The sequence below is a fragment of the Podarcis tiliguerta genome, assembly GCF_965153285.1.
Source record: "Podarcis tiliguerta genome assembly, chromosome: 9".
Taxonomy (NCBI): domain Eukaryota; kingdom Metazoa; phylum Chordata; class Lepidosauria; order Squamata; family Lacertidae; genus Podarcis; species Podarcis tiliguerta.
The window spans coordinates 55,149,936-55,165,921 of NC_139542.1; the positions used below are offsets into that span (position 1 = coordinate 55,149,936).

A 15,986-nucleotide genomic window follows, 5' to 3' on the forward strand; every position below is an offset into this window, starting at 1 on the left:
ACCTGTGAAGGGAGGGGAGACTTGACAGAGAGCTCTTCACTGAATTAACTATGTCACAAAGTGAGCGGCGCTGAAAGGAGACAGCTGGTTAAGCCCTCGGAGCAGGCTGACATTTTTGTGGGGAGAGTGCAGCGTTCCGCGCTTTTTATTATTATTATGATTATTAATGCACACGTGAGTACTCAAAGGAGCCAGAAGAATAGGGACTAAGCAGTTCTCGTTGATCAACAGATGCCTGTCTTCTTTCTGTCAACAGCTCGCATTCAAGTCAAAAGCAGGCATGATCTAGCCCCCTTTGAAACAGGGGTTTTAGGAGCAGGATTTATAGGAGTGCAGAGTTTCATGAGGAAAAAAATACGACTTGAAAGTGCTTTGGGGGAAAATGAAAACCGCTCACCAAATGCAGAGCAAGGCTTCCCCCTAATGGAGAAAGTAGATTTTGTACAAATCTGCTGAGGTTGGATAGCATCTGTTAGATATAAACATATAAAATCTAGGGGTCTCTGTGTTGTCAGAGTTTTGTTGAAGGAATTCATAGGCATGCTGGGAGATTTAGGTTTGTGCAGTTAGAGTGGATTAAGAATGTCCTAATGCAACAAATCAATTTTTGAAAGGAAACATTGGCTGTCTGCAGATAGGAAAACCGACAAAGAAATGCATGGAAAAGTATGGGATGGTTATTAAAGGGAAGACTTATAAACATATAAACTCATTGTCATACAATCCATCAGAGTGAATGCTCAATAATGAACTGATATAATCTAACCTCCATTTAAGCTTTATGCAAGCAAATTAGGATGAATGCTCAATAAATGGATCATCTAGGGGAGCCCAAAATTAGATGGACATTTATGTAATGTTAAAGTGTGGCAACAGAAGGGAAATAGATAAATACCAATATTGGCTCTATTCTCTAACAAGTGTGTGAAAAAAGTGAGCCAGCCTTATTTTCAGTAGAGCCAGATGAAATCAAATGCAGAAGTGGGTTTTGAGACACAGGAGAACGGAATTTGGAAAGTTGGTGTTATCTGGTGGAATGAAATTATTACTCAAAATTATACATGAGATTCCAGAATGCTCAAAGGAATGAAGAAATGGTGTACATTTGTTTTGTTTAAAAAATGGAACAAATAAGAGCTATGGAACTTTCTGGTTTTCGGTAGCAATGAACTTTAAGGGGAATTGTCTTAAGATGGTTACTCATTGGCAATTAACTAGTTGGGGAAAGTTAAAGGTTTATGGGGAAGGAGATGGAAAGTTCTAGACACGCAAACCTAGGGAGCCAATTGCAATGCTCCACCGGCATGAGAGATTTCTGTGCACCCAACAGAGCTTTCTCTTCCTGTCCTGTCCCCTTCAATGCCCCCCCCATGTATCCTCAAAATCAGCTCCAAAAGGCTGGGGGAACCCCTGGAGCAGATTTAGGGGAGGAGGACAGGAAAAGGAAGTCCCGCTGCACCAGTGGAACTGCATGCCCAGAGCACTGGATATAGCTGAAGGAGTTCTATTCCATGTGCAGCAAGAGTTTGGAAAAGTGGTACAGAACTGGAAAATGATAGTGCAGATTATTAAAGACATTTTGATTTTTGCAATGGATCCAAATTAAAAAGAATTATCAAAATTTCAGTACCTGCAATGCTCATTGTTTTGTGTAGATCTATAATCATTGATCTATTTTTAATTCCCTGTGTGATCTGGGTAGGAAGGTGGGAGGATGTCAAATTTGTATTTTGTAACCATGGCATATCTGTGCTGTTTATTTTTACTTTTTGTTTTTGATGGGTATTGTTTCCATGCAGGCAAATTTACCATTTACACTAAAAAAAACCACAAATAAAAACAGGAGGGGTTTTAGTTTTTTTAAAAAATCAAACCTGTAGAGAGATAGGTACTCATTTTATACATTCATGCACTCTCTAGAATTGACTACCCAGAAACCTATAAAAGCAACTGAAAACCATGCAAGACTCAGCAGTTGAAGACACTTGGTATAAGCAGAAATGGTTAAGGTGACAGCATTCTTTATAAAAACCAGCAAAAGTATAACCAGATTTTGAAAAATGGAGATCTTGTCATTAAATATTTGATGGTTATATCAGATTTTGATAGAAAGGAAGCGTTTCTGGTGTGGTCAGCTGTAATGTGCAAGAGGTTGGAAGAGACTATTATTATTGGGGTTTTGTTTGAGTCAGGGCTTCCTAGGAGACATTGGCATCAGAGAGAGAAAAGGCTGACATTGGATCTCCTTCTCTGACATCAGAGCTCTGCCTCTGATGTCAGTGGAATATATCCAATCTATCATATAATCCCAGAGAACTTGCACCCTTAGTGTAGCAAATGATGTGTGAAACAGAGAGGAAGATACAATTTATGTTGCGTAACTTTTCTAGAAAACGTTAAATCAAAAGTTACTCTGGTTATTTTCCCAAGCTTACTTTCTGGGGAGCTAGAAGGAGGAAATGGTGTAGGCTGGCAGGGAGAGTGCGAGAAAATCAATGGGTTCTTCTCTGTCTCATATTTTTATCAAAGCCAGAGAAGAATTTGGGGGTTCATAAATCACATCTATTCTGTATGAGCCCCACTAGCACCTTCATCCAAGCCTGATAGCCATTCCATGTGAGAGAGATGTGAGTCAGGGACTGAGGAGATTTCACCCCTCCCATTCCAAGAATCTGCTGATGTTCTCTGCTGATTCTCCAGAGAGGAGGGGGGCGGTTTCTGCTCACTACTTATTCCACTCCAGCCTCACATCAAAGAGATAGACAGAGTGTTAGAAAGAGTGAGTGTTATCTCTGTATAGATAAGGTTGCTGCTAAGAGCAGCTGCAGACACTCAGTGCAGTCCAGCTTCTCCATTTAGCTCTGTATATAGTTTGTATGATAGTTGTAGATAGAATAAAAGTAGTTATTCTACAGAGCTGTTCTCCGAGTGGTTTATGCTCTGCTGTACTCTGCTGTGCAACGACTGTCTTCGGGAGTGAATCTGATGCTCACAATTCTGAGTTGTGAGTCCACAGCACTTTGACCTGTTCCTGTGCAGAAGGTGGTCTCTGGAAGTGCTATCCCAGCTCGCCTGGCCCAGTCGGGGCTGAAGTGGATGAGTCCAGTCGGTGGCACTGGCTCAAGGGCGATGCTGACAGGGACCACCTTCCTTTGTTATTTGCTTCTTGTTTTTTTTGCTGTGCTGCTGCTAGATGAGGGGGAAGCAATGCTTAAAGCAGTTCCTCCCACCCTTAAAAGGGTTGAAGCTATTGTTTATGTAATTACAGTTTTATTGTTTCCATTAGTATTCCTTGATTCTGTTTTGCTTTGGGTTCCAACCTACTTTCCTTCTGTCAAGAAAGGAGAATGCTGGGGGGGGGGGTGTTTCTTCTTGGAGATTCATACATATTTTAAAAAATTCCCCATGGGGGAATATGGTCCTCAGGCTGAAAAGTGTATTATTATTATTATTATTATTATTATTTATTATTATTATTATTTTGCAGGAATGTTGAAGTATCCCTGCATGTTGTTGGTGATGAGGAATCTTAAAAAATAGCTTCTGGTAGCAAAAGAGTCTAGCAGGGATTGTCTGAGGAGTCCTTGATCCCGATTTCCCTCTAATTCCATCTTCATCTACCACAACAGCATCTCTTGGTGCTCTGGAGAGAAGGGACACTGTTGCTGTTTTTACTGGGGCCGTTTCTAAAGAGGGATCTTCCCTCTGTTGAGGCCCTAGGTAACCCACTTCAAGATCAATAAGCAATTACCAGGAGCAGGATGTCACCAGTGGGGTACCAACAGCCTGCCTTTCAGAAAGTCGTTTTCAGCAAGAGCAAGGCCAGGACTGGATATTATACGTAACCCGATTTTATAACAACCATCTTTAGGGGAAAGGATTGCTTGGATCCACCTCATTAACTGACTAATGCAGCAGTGGATGTTTTCTTTGTTCCTAGATGACAAAAGGTACCACTTTCTAAGGCATGACTTATTGGAATTGTGAGTTACTTCCTTTTGGCATCATTTATTCTGTAGCTGGTTGAGCCGTTTGTTGACTTAGCTAAGGAAGTTTCTTTTGATTACCAAAATAGAACCTAACCATGAACTAAACTGACTCACCGCATCTTGATCTAATTAAAAAAACAACCTATCTAACAGACCTGCTTGCCAGTATAGAAGCTCACCTCTACATTATATTAATGGGGGAAGACTATTTAGTTAGTTGCTATATGTTCAGCTTTCCATTCCTCCATTTGGATCACAAAGCAGCTTACAATACACATATACTTACAATACACATACTTTCCTAACACAGTGTGTTCACAGGAAATCTCTCATTAGGCAAGCATTTGCACAATGGTTTCCATTATGTCTTTTGGGAATATTCCTAATCTGTAATCTCTCTCCCTCCTCCCCCAATGGTGCCTTCCTAAAATGGCTGCAGCCAACCAGCGAAAGAAAGGCAAAAGAAAAACTGCTTTGTCCAGTCTCTCTTCCCCTTCCCTCACTCCATGGTTTCTCCTAAAAAAATGGCTGCTGTAGACCAATAAAGCACAAACAAGTAAGGAAGTGGGGAAACACCCGCTATTTGGGTATCTGAATCAGCCATGTGTGTAGCAAGATTTTGGTATAATTATTTGTGTTCGGATAAGTGAATTTTTGCATAGCAAGCAAGTAGATAGCAGGACATGTGTGTATTCACATTAAAACAGCCATATAAACAACAAAAAAGCAATAGTTAAGCCAGCTACTACAAGCAAATAGGTAAAACATCAACTACAACAACTATACTTCTGTAGCACAGAGAGCATTACAATTTCATGTGGTTTCATCAAACAACATCCCCCTTCAACAAGGGCACCCCAAGAAGGTGTTAGGGCTTGGACAGGTTGGTATAGGGTGAGGTGCCCCTTCAAGGATTGGGGTGCTGTGTAATTTATGGCTTTATGGGGAAGAAGAAGAAGAAGAAGAAGAAGAAGAAGAAGAAGAAGAAGAAGAAGAAGAAGAAGAAGAATAGTAGTAGTAGTAGTAGTAGTAGTTTGGACTAGATATCCCGCCTTTCACTCCCCTTAAGGACTCTCAAAGCGGCTAACAATCTCCTTTCCCTTCCTCCCCCACAACAAACACTCTGTGAAGTGAGGCTGAGAGACTTCAGAGAAGTATGACTAACCCAAGGTCACCCAGCAGCTACATGCGGAGGAGCGGGGAAGCGAACTCGGTTCACCAGATTACGAGTCCACCACTCTTAACCACTACACCATGCTAGCTCCCCGGTAACATCAACACCTTAAATTGGTCCTCCTCCCTTCTGCCTTTGTCTCTTCCCATCAGTGCTTTCTCATGGGTAGTGGCAGCTGAGGGAGCCAAGTTGCTGCTCTGAACTCTCTCACCACAATCCCCATTTTTTTATTTTAAAAAAACATTAGTGTCCTGAACCCCTGACCTACCTGGCAGCAAGTCAACATGTCAAGTCCAAAGGTCAGGAAATGTAGTCCAGGGTCAATCCAAGTAGTCAAGTCTGAAGTCCAACAGTCAGGATACAGTCCAGAGTCAAATCCAAAGCACAGTCTGTAGAGCTCCAGATGTAAAAGTCAAAATCCCTCAACATGGGCAGTCGAGCAGACGCAGCACCTCAGCTCAGCTTCACTTTTGTACTTTGCATGCTGATAGCAGCATCTGGGTTTGATGAGGCATGGGACCCTCAGCTGTTCCCAGTTACAAAAGATCTAGAGAGAATTGTCAGAAATGGTACTATTTATTGATAATTCAATATCATTACTGGATTCTGTAGACGTAATTTATCACTGCCAAGCACTATACTTTTGGATCGATAAACAGAAATTGAAAGAGAAGATCTTAATTATAAGCTTTATGTATATTGCAGTTTTGTTATGTGTTTGTATAAATAGATGTGATTCCTAGGCACCCTTAATTTAAACTGTTTAGTTTAAGATTTTTATAATGAATCATAGAATGTGATACAGATTTGTTCTTATAACTATTTGTCTATAAATCATTGCATTGATGTTGTTCTTGGCTTCCTCCTGCTTTGAATAAAATAAAATAAACCAGAATCCCAGAAAGCAATTGAAAAGGGCAACTTATTGATATTTTGGAAGATAATTTGTGTCTTACATACGCTTAGATAATGCACTGTGGAGGTTGTGACACCACAGAGAATAAACTCAGCAGATGATTATATATTACTGAAATTGATCAGCATACCGGTTAAAAATGCTATTTTAAAATGATATTGAAATGGAGAGTAGATCGTAATTTGAAATTCCCTTACTGGCGATACATTTACAACCAGACTCATAATCCAGAAGAAATAAGTTCAGGTTCTTCCAAGCTAAATTAAAAGATAAAATACAGGCGAAGAGTTCCTGTTAAACTGTAAGCTCCTTAAAGGAGACTGAGTAAAATGGACCAGTTAAAATGGTTGAGGACCCACAAGAAATGGAGAAATCACTGACTAAAATCTCTCCTTCATGAACAACGGAATTCAGTATGAAAGAACGTTTTCACTTACCCAATGAATTGTTTTATATGTAATCTAATGGGTGTAGAATACTTGTTAGGAAAGCAAGCCAGAGTAATACATGTTAGTCCTTTCCTTATCTCTGTCCCTGGACAACCTCATGTTCTGAAAATATTATAAATGGAAAAGAAAAGAAAAACTTCCTGCCCATTATGGGAAAGATAGTCACTTATGTTAAGCACACATTTCCAGGTCTTTCTGATACCTTGCATAGAATTTTATTTAATGTGCCAGTCCACATTTTAGTCAGTAGGGGGAACCGCCTGCTCATTGTGAAAACATTTCACTTCCCACTTTATTTAGCTTAAATTTTGGTGTTTGACTTCTGTTGTGACTCGGCTCAAAGGTCAAGGCCAGGGAGCTATCAGGAGAAATGTTCTCTCGCTCGCAGGATCTCAAAATTCCCTTGTCACCGAAGAGTGAATGTTTTGTCCCAGGGAGAAGAAAAATGTTAATCCTCTCCCCTTATCTCTCCCCCATCTCCACGTTGCTTTGCAAAAGCTTTTGAACGTTTTCAACAAGAGGGAGAAAAAGATTTGGCTGAAGAAAACAGAATTCTCTCTGCCGCCAAGCCCCAGCACAGGACATTAAATGGCCTGTCTTGCAAATAATAGACTATTCCCCCTTCTTCATCCCTATGCTTGCATTGTTGCATATGTCTGTGGATCGCCACTGCAGGTCTTGGGGGAGCTATTGTTCATTGTAAAGAAATATAAAAGAATGTCATTATAAGTTCGAATTTCTACAGTGCCTTTTGCTAGGTTTAATATATATATAGAGAGAGAGAGAGAGAGAGAGTGTCGCATAAGGGCCCTGTGGGAAAAGAAACATTGATAGTTTGTCTGTACTGCAGACAGAAGAAATGGCTTGACACTGAAAAGGTCTGTGGTGGGAGGGGGCAGAAATACCTTGACCTACCAGAAGGCAAAACAAAAGCATCAGTTGAGGCCTTTTCTTTCAAAGCCCTGATAAATGTGAGGTCCTATTACCTGCTATAATCATTGTTTTGTTGTGAGTGAAGCCTTCCCTACATTCCTAATTTGTCTCAGGGACAGAAAAAAAACAGACAAGAAAAGGAAAATCCGCTGGAGCCAGTTCAAAAGAACAAGGAGGCGCAACCTGACAGACAAAGGCTACCTGGGCAGAAAGTAGCCTCCAAAACTTTCTTCCCTTTGCTGATGATGATGATAATGTGGTACCTTCAGTGTGTGTCCTTAAGAAGTTACTCTGGCAACCGCACATTATTTCCATCTGGTGACTTCACAACACATTTGTGTGAGCGAGAGAGGGACAGAGAGAGAGGTATATACATCCATTGACTCACTCATATCCCTGTAAAAGATTCAAGGTAGTAGTTTATTCTTCCATGAACATCAAATGACCTCATAGCCCTCAACTGCCCTGATTAAATCGGTACATCCCATTTGTGGGTGCTGTGCTCTTAAGCATGGTGCCCAAAAACTTGCAAGGTTGTGCCATTGTGCAAGATCACAGAGCCCCAAAACGCACCTTAATCAATTCAGAATTCATACAGTAATCATGTCCTTAAAAGATGCTTGTGAACTAGAGAAACTATGTACTGAATTCTTGGAGAAACCTGGGACTCAGCTATGTAGCTGCAAATAAAATGTTTTAAATGTGTTGTAAGGTACAATATACAAATGCAACACTAGATGGCAACAGTGAGCTATGTCAAATTCAATGCATTTTTCAAAACTTTTTTTTAAAAAAACAAACATTTTCACAACCTTTTTTTATATGTATATAGATTCCACCCTGGTGTTTGTTCTGTGGTACAAGGCCAATGAGATGCCCAGTGAGTGTTTGGAAGCATTCTTCAAACTCAAAATCCCCTTGGGGATCATACTAGCAAGAATATTGGCACTGAAGGTGTCATTCTGATTGACTGACAGTGCTTTCAGTAACGGATTGGTGGTGGTTTTGGCCTGTGAACTATGGAGCGAAGAAATTACCTTACGCGGAGAGATCCATCTGAACAATTTACTACTCTACCAAGTGAGTGATTCTTTCCAGAGGATGGAAAGAGTGATTTAAAGACACTCAGAAATTTATTGGGTGTGATAGAAGTGAAGAACAGCTGCAAGGAGGGATGACTTCTTTGAGTAACTAAAATCTTTTGGTGGGAAGATGCACTCCATCACTCTGCTCTACAAAAAAGTCATGCTGCACTCTCTTGTAGGGATATAATAGATGATCGTTATAAAGTACTGATATACTGGGTAATGATACATACAGTTATTATTTTCTTCATTATCAATAATCTGCAGTGAATCTGAATAAGACAGTATCATTCTTCAATTAATAAATTGGACTCTTACGTTTGCATGTGGTGTGAGAAGTATGTTTCTGAATCCTGCACAACTCCTGGGTACAGTGTGCCATCGGCTATAATGACATACAATAGTCCCACACTGTAATGTTAATGCCAGAATCAACCCCTCAGTTTGGTCAGGTAGCTGACTGTGGTGTCTTTATTCTTTTAGGAGGGATTCAAGGGGTCTTACCAGGAAAATATTAGAAAGCGTGTTCTCCTTCATGGAGAGCACGTGTTGCGGTGGGGTCTGCTGAGCCACCCCTTGTTACCAGGCAGGGTCTCTAAAGATGGCCTGGGGCAGTGATTGGTTCACTGGGTTGCTGGGGTAAAAGTTATCTTGCAATTTTGGTGGGAGGGGTAAACTGTTTAAATACTCTGCACACAGCCTGGAGCTTTCTCTTTGCTGCGTGCAACGGATCACCCGCCCACCCGCCCAGATTGAATTGCATATTGTCTTAAGAAACTCACATGAGTTTGCAACTAGTTTTCTGCTGTGTAAAGGGGAATGCACTCTGCTAAGTTGCTAGCGCAAGTTAGGTAGGATATTAATAAACAATATATCCTCTCCTGCCACCTTGAACATTCCCACAAGAAGAAGTCCCAGCAAAGAAAGAATGAATACAAAAACTTGTGGAATGTGCAGAAATGGCAAAACTTACCGGAAGAATAAGACATCAAGATAACAATCTTTTTATAAAAGAATGGAAATGGTTTGTTGAATATTTACAGATAAATAGTAAACAGATAAAAACATCAGCAGGATTATTGTAGAAACATGCAGTTTCATAAGAGTATATATTTAAAGAAGACGAATAAATAAGCAAATTAAGTTAATTTGGATATGCAGAAGATATTAAAAATAAATTTAAGGAACCTCAGAAAGAGGGGGAAGTGAGTCAAGTTTTGAAATGTCAAAATGATTGTAAAATCAGTGAAATGTATAAATCTGAAAAATATAAACATTTTTTTTAAAAAAAAAAACCAATAATTTGCAATCAGAAGAATAGGGTGGGTCCTGAAATATCTCTCACAGGTGTTAATAAAACAGGGAAGAGAGACGTGTCTTCAGCATATGATGAAAGCTATATAATGATGGACCTCTGTGGGCATAGGTGCCTTCTCACGCCAAAGATTGTGGGTGCCTGCAACAAAAAAATTCAAAATTGACTCTGTAGGGGCCCAGCCCCACAAATATATTATTGTGGGTGCCAAAGCACCCCCTGGCCCCTGGAATTTGCTCCGGTGTCTGTGGGGAGGGGATTCCCCAGCATAGGGGCTGCCGCAGAGAACACCTTCTTCTGGGTCCATCTCTATCCCCCAAACCTCCCATGGCAGCAGAACCTCTAAGAGGAGCCTCTAGTGGACCCAAGTCATTTCTACAAAGGTAAGGAGCCCTTCTGTTCATGGAAGAGGAAAGCTAGATCCCAGCCAAAGGTTTTTACGTGTGACCAGTTTTTTTGGATGGGTTTTCTGTGTGAGCTAACGCAAGCAAATACCAATACTAGAGTGTATATGAAGTAGAGTTTTAACGCTAACTTTTTGGCCAGGTATTCTGGAGGTTGTGAAGAAGTTCCTGGTTTTGAAGAGGAACATGCCTATCAACAAGGCTTGCTGTGGTAGCCAAATAATAATAACAACAACAATACAGATAGATCTATCTACAATCCTTTTTCTAAAATGCCATTTCCCCCCCTTCCCTTCCCTTTCATTTTCACTGAAGCTTTGAAGTAAATACGAAGGGAGCCAGACCTAAGCAAATTACGTGAAGACTGAAACATTTTTGACATCTCGAGGCGGAGGTTTCTTTTTACCCCTTTTCGGTGCTCGGGCTTTGTTTCATCTCAAGTGCATGAGTGACAAAAGTGATGAAGGAAGATTGGACAGCTGGCCTGAGCTTCCTTGTGGAAGATGTAGACAGAAGCATCATGCCGCTTGCCTCCTTTTCAGAGCCCCACACAGCCTGTTTGAAGAATACCTTTAACTGCTTTCTTGCTGGAGGAAGAAAGCAGAGGAGGATCGAGGAGGATACAGTGTCACCTCCATTCTTTTCATAGGCTCCTACTGTTGAGCAATAGGCTCAATGGAATGGGTGAAATTTCAAACCCATTTGCAACTGGGCTTCAGCAGGGCTCCAGGGGACTGCAGGAGATTTTTACAGACACCGCCCTTCAATATGGGCTTCCTTTATATATCTGCTAAAGGGCGGGGGAGGAAGAAAACAAGTGAAAAGGACCCTGCAAGAGAAAAACGAAGTGGTTTCCTTTCAATTCAGGAAAGTTATTTGCCATGCTAATTTACATGATGAACTTACTAGAAGTTAGAACATCTGAACACACAAAATCCTTGTTGTTGTTTAGTTGTTTGGTCATGTCCGACTCTTCGTGACCCCATGGACCAGAGCACGCCAGGCACTCCTGTCTTCCACTGCCTCCCGCTGTTTGATCAAACTCATGCTGGTAGCTTCGAGAACACTGTCCAACCATCTCGTCCTCTGTCGTCCCCTTCTCCTTGTGCCCTCAATCTTTCCCAGCATCAGGGTTTTTTCCAGGGAGTCTTCTCTTCTCATAAGGTGGCCAAAGTATTGGAGCCTCAGCTTCAGGATCTGTCCTTCCAGTGAGCACTCAGGGCTGATTTCATTAAGAATAGATAGGTTTGATCTTCTTGCAGTCCATGGGACTTTCAAGAGTCTCCTCCAGCACCAAAATCCTACATTTAACCAAATATAATACACACGGGGTATGCCCTCTGTTGTGTACACAGCCCTAAACAAGACCATAACCCTGTGTATATATGTTCTCAAACCCAGTGCAATCAATATGGTGGGATAAGTGGAATAGCCCTATTGATTTTGCCCCTGGCGCCTTCATACACTGATTGATCATTGTAAACTCAGTTTGCATGTGCCCAAAGTGTTTGTGTTTTGGCTCTCTTCAAGCAGTCTAAGCTTTGCATTGCACTGCAGTGTACAGACTGTGCAGGCAGAACCTTTGTTCCTACAGTTCACATGCACACTGCTCCTTGTGCACAGAAGTGAAGAATAAGTAGAACTTGAGAGGCGGTGCTACCATCATGATTAACATCCAACCCCGGACCAAAGCCGCTATTTGTTCCTGGGGGCAAACTGCAAACTACATGTTTCGCCCTGTGGGGCAAACAGCAGCTTGGGGTCATTTCTATCAGGAAAATAGCACTGGATAGAAAGTGATACTATATCTTGCAATACCGTGGTCCTGATCCAACTCCTATGTACAGGCACCAACCAATTGGCTAACACCCCAGAGGACAGGATCACACTTCAAAACAACCTTGACAGATTAGAGAACTGGGCAAAAACAAACAAGATGAATTTTAACAGGGAGAAATGTAAAGTATTGCACTTGGGCAAAAAAAATGAGAGGCACAAATACAAGATGGGTGACACCTGGCTTGAGAGCAGTACATGTGAAAAGGATCTAGGAGTCTTGGTTGACAACAAACTTGACATGAGCCAACAGTGTGACACGGCAGCTAAAAAAGCCAATGCAATTCTGGGCTGCATCAATAGGAGTATAGCATCTAGATCAAGGGAAGTAATAGTGCCACTGTATTCTGCTCTGGTCAGACCTCACCTGGAGTACTGTGTCCAGTTCTGGGCACCACAGTTCAAGAAGGACACTGACAAACTGGAACTGTCCAGAGGAGGGCAACCAAAATGGTCAAAGGCCTGGAAACGATGCCTTATGAGGAACGGCTAAGGGAGCTGGGCATGTTTAGCCTGGAGAAGAGGAGGTTAAGGGGTGATATGATAGCCATGTTCAAATATATAAAAGGATGTCACATAGAGGAGGGATAAAGGTTGTTTTCTGCTGCTCCAGAGAAGCGGACACGGAGCAATGGATCCAAACTACAAGAAAGAAGATTCCACCTAAACATTAGGAAGAACTTCCTGACAGTAAGAGCTGTTTGACAGTGGAATTTGCTGCCAAGGAGTGTGGTGGAGTCTCCTTCTTTGGAGGTCTTTAAGCAGATGCTTGACAACCATATGTCAGGAGTGCTCTGATGGTGTTTCCTGCTTGGCAGGGGGTTGGACTCAATGGCCCTTGTGGTCTCTTCCAACTCTATGATTCTATGATTCTATGAATTTATGAGCATCCAATTGACACACAACTGCACACACAAGCATCACAGCAACACTGAAGTGGCTTGAAAAGGGGGTGGAACGGGGCGGAGTGGACTTATGTGTGCTCCACTGTCTTGTGGCCCAGTACACAACCCCCTACACAAAGTGGGGGTTGCCTGTATAATATTTAATACAATGAGAGAATCAAAACATTCAAGGGTGGACTCTAATACACTGTTTGAATAGTGTTACGTATTGAAGTTCTCACCCTGGGCGAGCAGGGGGATACTGTAGTTAGTTTTCACTCAGGTCCACATATGCAAATAAGGGATTGAAAGTGACGTTCAGTGATTGGATAGTTACAGAAAATGGTTACTGTTGCGTTCTAGTGGAGCTCTATATAAGCAGGCTGGCTGAAGCCTTCAGTTCAGCTCTGTTCTAGCCTGTGAATAAACAAGAGCTGTTTGAAGAATCGCTGTGTCGTCTGATATGTTCACCCACAACTTAACAAATAGCATGTGTTGCCTTGGTGCCATCACCCACGTGGACCAGATGATCAAATCCATAACTTGCCCCACCTTTCAAATGCCATAAACAGAGCCAGCTGCATCAATCCTTCTATTTGTTTACTTTTTTTGGCAAAAACATGCTATTTGGGCTGCTTACTAGCATAGCTCCTTATATGGAGTTATCTTGACAAAGGGCATGGGGAAGTCCATGCAGACAGGAATTAAAGCAGATTGACTAATTGCTGCTTGACAACAGAAAGAAGCTGCACACACACACACACACACACACACACACACAAATCCAGCAGCCAAGTAGACCCCGAGGGAGCACAGTTGGTTTTTCTGTTAAGTGTCTCTCTACTTTCCAGCCACGCCACAAAGCAGTCCTTTTCCCATCAGTCAGGAAGCCCATTAAACCCCCAAATGCTGGAGCTGGTGGAGAATTAAAGTTTGATCACTGCCTGGCATCTTTTTTTGCAGTTACTTGAAAGATGTAAGATAGATTTACTTTCAATAAGTGATCTATCTAAAAGAATACCCCATGGAACACATGGATCTTCCCGGCACAGCATTAACCATGTTCCAATGGAGTGTATAGAAAACATTTGAACACAAGCATCTCATGCTGGTTAGTTTGCTTAACAGGAATCCTCTTGGAACTTTGCAATTAATATGCCACAATATAAGTCTCCAAGATGACCAATGGGATTTTATTTGTATTTGTATCACCTGGCTAAATGCTAAGGTCCAAAGTTGCTATCAGCAGCCTTGTCTATAAAGTAGCAAAGGATCTGAAATTAAAAGGCAACGATTAAGTCAGACCTCTGGGGCTGAGGCTGGTCAACTTGCTGACTGAAGACCATATTCTGCCCCTCAAGCCAGTTTAAATGACCAGACGAAATTTTAATCAAGGATGGGGAGAAATGAAGGGTTGCCCACGGTTTCACTTGTTAAGGGAAAGAAATTCTGTTACTGCATTCTTGAAGTCCACAATGTTACATCACAAGTCTCTTTAGATTGTATATGTAATACCTTGGCTATGCTTGGCTATGTTCATGAAGAACACATGTTCTTCATGATGGCAGTGCCCTTACTGTTAGATAATCCCCATAATGTTTATAATTTTCCAACCACTGACAAGGAAACACAGGGGTCCAACTACACAGACTCCAAGACCCCTTGGCATTCACCTGAGTAAGAGAGTCAGGGAGCACATCTTGAATGGGGATGATGTCAGCCTCTTCACCTTGCTGCCCCTGGAGTCAGAAAAAGGGAAAGGGACACCAGAAAACCAGACAATGCAAAAAGGAGCAAAAGGACACTAGCAGAATCCTGCTTGAAATCCTGGAAAACTGCTGCCAATCAGTATTGATTGAGCTAAATGGCCCAATAGGGGAAGAAATGGAGGCAGTGAGAGATTTTACTTTCTTGGGCTCCATGATCAATGCAGATGGTGACAGCAGTCACGAAATTAAAAGACGCCTGCTCCTTGGGAGAAAGGTTATGGCAAACCTAGGCAGCATCTTAAAAAGCAGAAACATCACCTTGCCAACAAAGGTCTGTATAGTTAAATCCATGGTTTTCCCAGTAGTGATGTATGGAAGTGAGAGCTGGACCATCAAGAAGGCTGATCGCCGAAGAATTGATGCTTTTGAATTATGGTGCTGGAGGAGACTCTTGAGAGTCCCATGGACTGCAAGAAGATCAAACCTATCCATTCTTAAGGAAATCAGCCCTGAGTGCTCACTGGAAGGACAGATCCTGAAGCTGAGGCTCCAATACTTTGGCCACCTCATGAGAAGAGAAGACTCCCTGGAAAAGACCCTGATGTTGGGAAAGACTGAGGGCACAAGGAGAAGGGGACGACAGAGGATGAGATGGTTGGACAGTGTTCTTGAAGCTACCAGCATGAGTTTGACCAAACTGCGGGAGGCAGTGGAAGACAGGAGTGCCTGGCGTGCTCTGGTCTATGGGGTCACGAAGAGTCGGACACGACTAAACGACTAAACAACAACAAATGGCCCAATGGTATCTATCCACTTCCCATGTTCCTAACAACTACACCATGCTGTTGACCCTTAACTGTCTGGCACTTAATGTAGGTTTTTTGCTCTTAAAACTAACATTGCAACATTAACATGCTCATGCATTTTAGAGAAATGAAAGCCTGGATTCCACCCAGGTGGCTCTCTATCCATGCCAAAAGTAGGTTTCTGCTGCCACAGAAAGGATTTGTCTGTCTTTTCCTCCCCTGAGGTACTTTCCTGTAATTCCTGATCGAAAGAAACATCTCCTCCTTTAATCTGTCAATTTATTAATTCTGCTCCAAGGAAAGAGAAGGTATGAGACATGTCAGTGGATGAATGAATCTCTGTGGTTCCTATTTCTTAAGAACTCTTATTTGTGAACTATGACAACAGCGCTGCAGCTCCCGATTTGCTGGACATTGTTCCTTGCATTCACCTGTTCTTCCGCCGACTTTAAATAAAACAGATCTTCCCATAATTAATGTGCTTTG

General features: G+C 41.9%; 1 long non-coding RNA gene across 1 annotated transcript; it reads left to right on the top strand.

Moving 5' to 3' along the window:
* The first annotated feature begins 7,826 nt into the window (after positions 1-7,826).
* Positions 7,827-8,871, top strand: LOC310657459. Its single transcript, XR_014501792.1, has 2 exons — positions 7,827-7,873; positions 8,294-8,871. It is a non-coding gene; the product is annotated as an uncharacterized lncRNA (long non-coding RNA).
* Positions 8,872-15,986: the final 7,115 nt, after the last annotated feature.